The sequence below is a fragment of the Aegilops tauschii genome, chromosome 7 (assembly GCF_002575655.3).
Source record: "Aegilops tauschii subsp. strangulata cultivar AL8/78 chromosome 7, Aet v6.0, whole genome shotgun sequence".
Lineage (NCBI taxonomy): Eukaryota > Viridiplantae > Streptophyta > Magnoliopsida > Poales > Poaceae > Aegilops > Aegilops tauschii.
In genome coordinates, this window is record NC_053041.3 from 390,476,464 (window position 1) to 390,484,669 (window position 8,206).

Sequence of the window (8,206 nt, forward strand, 5' to 3'; positions counted from 1 at the left end):
ATGGATTCCTCTCTCTCTCTTTTGATTCTCAATATAGTGGTCTTTTGGAGATCTATTTGATGTAACTCTTTTTGCGATGTGTTTGTTGGGATCCGATGAACTTTGATTTTATGGTCAGATCTATATTTTTATCCATGAAACTTATTTGAGCCTTTTGTTCTCTTATATGCATGATTGCTTATATCCTCGTATTTCTTCTTAGAATCTTTGGTTTAGTTAGGCCGACTAGATCGATTTTTCTTGCCATGGGAAGAGGTGCATTGTGATGGGTTCGGTCGTGTCGTGTTCTTTCCTAGTGACAGAAGAGGCAGCAAGACACGTATTGATCGATGCCATTAAGGATAACAAGATGGGGTTGATGTCTGCTAGAACTACGTTGGTATTTCCCCAAAGAGCAAGGGATGATGCAGCACAGCGACGTTAGGTATTTCCCTCAGTGATGAGACCAAGGTTATCGAACTAGTAGGAGAACCAAGCAACACTATGTAAACATCACCTGCACACAAATAACAAATACTCGCAACCCGACGTGTTAAAGGGGTTGTCAATCCCTTTCGGGCAACGGCGCCAGAAATTGGCACGTGGACGGGAGAAAGTTGTAATAAATTGATAGATCCAACGCCAAATAAAATAAAGTGCAGCAAGGTATTTTTGTATTTTTGGTTTAATAGATCTGAAAATAAAAGCAAAGGAAATCGACGAAGGTAGAAATCAAGAAAAACATCAAGTGTTGATGGTTAACAAGACCACTAGTTTCAAGAAAAGGGCAAAGGGATAGAAGGGGAACTTCAAGAAGAACGGCAAGCAAGTTCCTGCTCAAGTGAAGAAGCCTAAGTCTGGTCCTAAGCCTGAGACTAAGTGCTTCTACTGCAAAGGGACTGGTCACTGGAAGCGGAACTACCCCAACTATTTAGTGGATAAGAAGGATGGCAAAGTGAACAAAGGTATATTGGATATACATGTTACTGATGTGTACTTTACTAGTGTTTATAGCAACCCCTCGGTATTTGATACTGGTTCAGTTGCTAAGAGTAGTAACTCGAAACGGGAGTTGCAGAATAAACAGAGACTAGTAAAAAGGCGAGGTGACGATGTGTGTTGGAAGTAGTTCCAAGATTGATATGATCATCATCGCACACTCCCTGTACTTTCGGGATTAGTGTTGAAACTAAATAAGTGTTATTTGGTGTTTGCGTTGTGCATGAATATGATTTGATCATGTTTATTGCAATACGGTTATTCATTTAAGTTAGAGAACAATTGTTGTTCTGTTTACATGAATAAAAACCTTCTATGGTCATACACACCAACGAAAATGGTTTGTTGGATCTCGATCGTAGTGATACACATATTCATAATATTGAAGCCAAAAGATGCAAAGTTAATAATGATAGTGCAACTTATTTGTGGCACTGCCGTTTAGGTCATATTGGTGTAAAGCACATGAAGAAACTCCATACTGATGGGATTTTGGAATCACTTGATTATGAATCACTTGATGCTTGCGAACCGTGCCTCATGGGCAAGATGACTGAAACGCCGTTCTCCGGAACTATGGAGAGAGCAACAGATTTGTTGGAAATCATACATACAGATGTATGTGGTCCGATGAATATTGAGGCTCGTAGCAGGTATCATTATTTTCTGACCTTCACAGATGATTTGAGCAGATATGGGTATATCTACTTGATGAAACACAAGTCTGAAACATTTGAAAATTTCAAAGAATTTCAGATTGAAGTGGAGAATCATCGTAACAAGAAAATAAAAGTTTCTACGATATGATCGCAGAGGTAAAATATTTGAGTTACGAGTTTGGCCTTCAGTTAAAACAATGTGAAATAGTTTCACTACTCACGCCACCTGGAACACCATAGTGTAATGGTGTGTCCGAACATCGTAACCGTACTTTATTATATATGGTACGATATATGATGTCTCTTACCAATTTACCACTATCGTTTTGGGGTTATGCATTAGAGACAGCTACATTCACATTAAATAGGGCACCGTCAAAATCCATTGAGACGACGCCTTATGAACTGAGGTTTAGCAAGAAACCAAAGTTGTCGTTTCTTAAAATTTTGGGGTTGCAATGCTTATGTGAAAAAGTTTCATCCTGATAAGCTCAAACCCAAACCGGAGAAATGTGTCTTCATAGGATACCCAAAGAAGATAGTTGGGTACACCTTCTATCACAGATCCGAAGGCAAGACATTCGTTGCTAAGAATGGATCCTTTCTAGAGAAGGAGTTTCTCTCGAAAGAAGTGAGTGGGAGGAAAGTAGAACTTGATGAGGTAACTGTACCTGCTCCCTTATTGGAAAGTAATTCATCACAGAAATCTGTTCCTGTGACTTCTACACCAATTAGTGAGGAAGTTAATGATGATGATCATGTAACTTCAGATCAAGTTACTACCAAACCTCGTAGGTAAACCAGAGTAAGATCTGCACCAGGGTGGTACGGTAATCCTGTTCTGGAGGTTATGTTTCTAGACCATGACGAACCTACGAACTATGAAGAAGCGATGGTGAGCCCAGATTCCACAAAATGGCTTGAGGCCATGAAATCTGAGATGAGATCCATGTATGAGAACAAAGTGTGGACTTTGGTTGACTTGCCCGATGATCGGCAAGCAATTGAGAATAAATGGATTGTCAAGAGGAAGATGGACGCTGATAGTAGTGTTACTATCTACAAAGCTAGAATTGTCGCAAAAAGGTTTTTCGACAAGTTCAAGGTGTTGACTACGATGAGAGTTTCTCACTCGTATCTATGCTTAAGTCTGTCTGAATCATGTTAGCAATTGCCGCATTTTATGAAATATGGCAAATGGATAAACGAAATTGCATTCCTTAATGGATTTATGAAAGAAGAGTTGTATATGATGCAACCAGAAGGTTTTGTCAATCCTAAAGGTGCTAACAAAATATGCAAGCTCCAGCAATCCATCTATGGACTGGTGCAAGTATCTCGGAGTTGGAATATACGCTTTGATAAGTTGATCAAAGGATATAGTTTTATACAGACTTGCGGTGAAGCCTGTATTTACAAGAAAGTGAGTGGGAGCACTACAAAATTTCTGATAAGTATATGTGAATGACATAATGTTGATCGGAAATAATGTAGAATTATTCTGCAAAGCATAAAGGAGTGTTTGAAAGGATTTTTTCAAAGAAAGACCTCGGTGAAGCTGCTTACATATTGAGCATCAAGATCTATAGAGATAGATCAAGACGCTTGATAAGTGTTTTCAATGAGTACATACCTTAACAAGATTTTGAAGTAGTTCAAAATGGAACAGTCAAAGAAAGAGTTTTTGCGTGTGTTACAAGGTATGAAATTGAGTAAGACTCAAAGCCCGACCACGGCAGAAGATAGAAAGAGAATGAAAGTCATTCCCTATGCCTCGGCCATAGGTTCTATAAAGTATGCCATGCTGTGTACCAGATCTATTGTATACCCTACACTGATTTTGGCAAGGGAGTACAATAGTGATCTAGGAGTAGATCACTGGACAGCGGTCAAAATTATCCTTAGTGGAATAAGGATATGTTTCTCGATTATGGAAGTGACAAAAGGTTCGTCGTAAAGGGTTACGTCGATGCAAGTTTTGAGACTAAATCTAGATGACTCTAAGTCTCGGTCTAGATACATATTGAAAGTGGGAGCAATTAGCTAGAGTAGCTCCGTGCAGAGCATTGTAGACATAGATATTTGCAAAATACTTACGGATCTGATTGTGACAGACCCGTTGACTAAAATTATCTCACAATCAAAACATGATCACACCTTAGTACTCTTTGGGTGTTAATCACATAGCGATGTGAACTAGATTATTGACTCTAGTAAACCCTTTTGAGTGTTGGTCACATAGAGATGTGAACTATGGGTGTTAATCACATAGCGATGTGAACTAGATTATTGACTCTAGTAAACCCTTTGAGTGTTGGCCACATAGAGATGTGAACTATGGGTGTTAATCACATGGTGATGTGAATTATTGATGTTAAATCACATGGCGATGTGAACTAGATTATTGACTCTAGTGCAAGTGGGAGACTGAAGGAAATATGCCCTAGAGGCAATAATAAAGTATTATATATTTCCTTATATCATGATAAATGTTTATTATTCATGCTAGAATTTTATTAACCGGAAACATAATACATGTGTGAATACATAGACAAACAGAGTGTCACTAGTATGCCTCTACTTGACTAGGTCGTTAATCAAAGATGGTTATGTTTCCTAGCCATAGACATGAGTTGTCATTTGATTAACGGGATCACCTCATTAGGAGAATGACATGATTGACTTGACCCATTCCGTTAGCTTAGCATTCGATCGTTTAGTATGTTGCTATTGCTTTCTTCATGACTTATACATGTTCCTATGACTATGAGATTATGCAACTCCCGTTTACCGGAGGAACACTTTGTGTGCTACCAAACGTCACAACGTAAATGGGTGATTATAAAGGTGCTCTACAGGTGTCTCCAAAGGTAGTTGTTGGGTTGGCGTATTTCGAGATTAGGATTTGTCACTCCGATTGTCGGAGAGGTATCTCTGGGCCCACTCGGTAATGCACATCACTATAAGCCTTGCAAGCATTGTGACTAATGAGTTAGTTGCGGGATGATGTATTACGGAACGAGTAAAGAGACTTGCCGGTAACGAGATTGAACTAGGTATCGAGATACCGACGATCGAATCTCGGGCAAGTAACATACCGATGACAAAGGGAACAACGTATGTTGTTATGCGGTCTGACCGATAAAGATCTTCGTAGAATATGTGGGAGCCAATATGGGCATCCAGGTCCCGCTATTGGTTATTGACCGGAGAGGTGTCTCGGTCATGTCTACATAGTTCTCGAACCCGTAGGGTCCGCACGCTTAACGTTACGATGACAGTTTTATTGAGTTTTGATGTACCGAAGGAGTTCGGAGTCCCGGATGAGATCGGGGACATGACGAGGAGTCTCGAAATGGCCGAGACGTAAAAATCGATATATTGGACGACTATATTCGGACTTCGGAAAGGTTCCGAGTGATTCGGGTATTTTTCGGAGTACCGGAGAGTGACCGGAATTCGTATTGGGCCTTAATGGGCCATACGGGAAAGGAGAGAAAGGCCTCAAAAGGTGGCCGCGCCCCTCTCCATGATCTGGTCCGAATTGGACTAGGGAAGGGGGGGCGCCCCCTTCCTTCTTTCTCCTTCTCCCTTCCCTTCTCCTATTCCAACAAGGAAAGGAGGAGTCCTGAGTAGGACTCCCCCTTCTGGCGCGCCTCTCCTCCCTAGGCCGGCTGCCTCCCCCTTGCTCCTTTATATACGGGGGCAGGGGGGCACCCCATGGACACACAACTTAATATACGATATTTTAGCCGTGTGCGGTGCCCCCCTCCACCATATTACACCTCGATAATACCGTTGCGGAGCTTAGGCGAAGCCTTGCGTCGGTGGAACATCATCATCGTCACCACGCCGTCGTGCTGACGAAACTCTCCCTCAACACTCGGCTGGATCGGAGTTCGAGGGACGTCATCGAGCTGAACGTGTGTAGAACTCGGAGGTGCCGTACGTTCGGTACTTGATCGGCCGGATCGTGAAGACGTACGACTACATCAACCGCGTTGTGATAACGCTTCCGCTGTCGGTCTACGAGGGTACATGGACAACACTCTCCCCTCTCGTTGCTATGCATCACCATGATCTTGCGTGTGCGTAGGAATTTTTTTGAAATTACTACGTTCCCCAACAATTGGCACGTGGACGGTAGAAAGTTGTAATAAATTGATAGATCCAACGCCAAATAAAATAACGTGCAGCAAGGTATTTTTGTATTTTTTGTTTAATAGATCTGAAAATAAAAGCAAAGGAAAATAGATCGCAAAGGCAAATATATTGAAGAAGAGACCCAGGGGCCGTAAATTTCACTAGCAGCTCAGACCAACCTTACATGACCACGTTCATGAGACCGGTTCCACCGACAGACATGCAACTTGTTTTGCATAAAGGTGGCTGGCGGGTGTCTGTTTCTCCAACTTTAGTTGAATCGAATTTGACTACGTCCGGTCCTTGTTGATGGTTAAAACAGCACACTTGACGAAAAATCGTTGTGGTTTTGATGCGTAGGTAAGAACGGTTCTTGCTAGAAGCCCGTAGCAGCCACGTAAAAGTTGCAACAACAAAGTAGAGGACGTCTAACTTGTTTTTGCTGGGCATGTTGTGATGTGATATGGTAAAGACATGATGGGATATAAGTTATTGTATGAGATGATCATGTTTTGTAGAAGTTATCGGCAACTGGCAGGAGCCTTATGGTTGTCGCTTTATTGTATGAAATGCAATCGCCATGTAATTGCTTTACTTTATCACTATGCGGTAGCGATAGTTGTAGAAGCAATAGTTGGCGAGATGACAACGACGCTACGATGGAGATCAAGGTGTCAAGCCGGTGACGTTTGAGATCATGACGGTGCTTTGGAGATGGAGATCAAAGGCACAAGATGATGATGGCCATATCATGTCACATATTTTGATTGCATGTGATGTTTATCTTTTATGCATCTTATTTTGCTTAGTATGGGGGTAGAATTATAAGATGATCCCTCCCTAAAATTTCAAGCTATAAGTGTTCTCCCTGAGTATGCACCATTGCGACAGTTCGTCGTGCCGAGACACCACGTGATGATCGGGTGTGATAAGCTCTACGTTCACATACAACGGGTGCAAGACAATTTTGCACATGCGGAATACTCGGGTTAAACTTGACGAGCCTAGCATGTACAGACATGGCTTCGGAACACTGGAGACCTAAAGGTCGAACGTGAATCATATAGTCGATATGATCAACATAGAGATGTTCACCATTGATGACTACTCCATCTCACGTGATGATCGGACATGGTTTAGTTAATTTAGATAACGTGATGATTTAGATGACTCGAGGGATGTCTATCTAAGTGGGAGTTCTTTAGCAATATGATTAATTGAACTTTAATTTATCATGAACTTAGTCTTGATAGTATTTGCAAATTATGTTGTAGATTAATAGCTCGCGATGTAGCTCCCCGTTTATTTTTGATATGTTCCTAGAGAAAAATAAGTTGAAAGATGATAGTAGCAATGATGCGGACTTGGTTCGTGATCTGAGGATTATCCTCATTGATGCACACAAGAATTATGTCCTTGATGCACCGCTAGGTGACAGACCTATTGCAGGAGCAGATGCATACGTTATCAACGTTTGACAAAGCTCGGTATGATGACTACTTGATACTTTATTACACCATGCTTTACGGCTTAGAACCGGGACTTCAAAAACGTTTTGAACGCCACGGAGCATATGCGATGTTCCAAGAGATGAAATTGTTATTTCAGTCTCATGCCCGTGTCGAGAGGTATGAGACCTCTGACAAGTACTTTGCCTACAAAATGGAGGAGAATAGCTTAATCAGTGAGCATGTGCTCAGAATGTCTGAGTACTACAATCGCTTGAATCAAGTGGGAGTTAATCTTCCAGATAAGATAGTGATTGACAGAGTTCCCTAGTCACTTTCACCAAGTTACTAGAACTTCGTGATGAACTATGCAAGGGATGAGAAAAACGATTCCCGAGCTCTTCGCGATGCTAACATCGGCGAAGGTAGAAATCGAGAAAGAGCATCAAGTGTTGATGGTTAACAAGACCACTAGTTTCAAGAAAAGGGGCAAAGGAGAAGAAAGGGAACTTCAAGAAGGAATGGTAAGCAAGTTGCCACTCCCGTGAAGAAACCCAAAGCTAGACCTAAGCCTGAAACTGAGTGCTTCTACTGCAAAGGGAATGGTCACTGGAAGCGGAACTACTCCAAATACTTGGTGGATAAGAAGGATGGCAAAGTGAACAAAGGTATATTTGATATACATGTTATTGATGTGTACTTTACTAGTGTTCATAGTAACCCCTGGGTATTTGATACCGGTTTAGTTGCTAAGATTAGTAACTCAAAACAGGAGTTGCAGAATGAACAGAGACTAGTTATGGGCGAAGTAATGATGTGTGTTGGAAGTGATTCCAAGGTTGATACGATCACCATCGCACACTCCCTCTACCTTCGAGATTAGTGTTGAACCTAAATAAATGTTATTTGGTGTTTGCGTTGAGCATGAATATGATTAGATCATGTTTATTGCAATACGATTATTCATTTAAGTCAGAG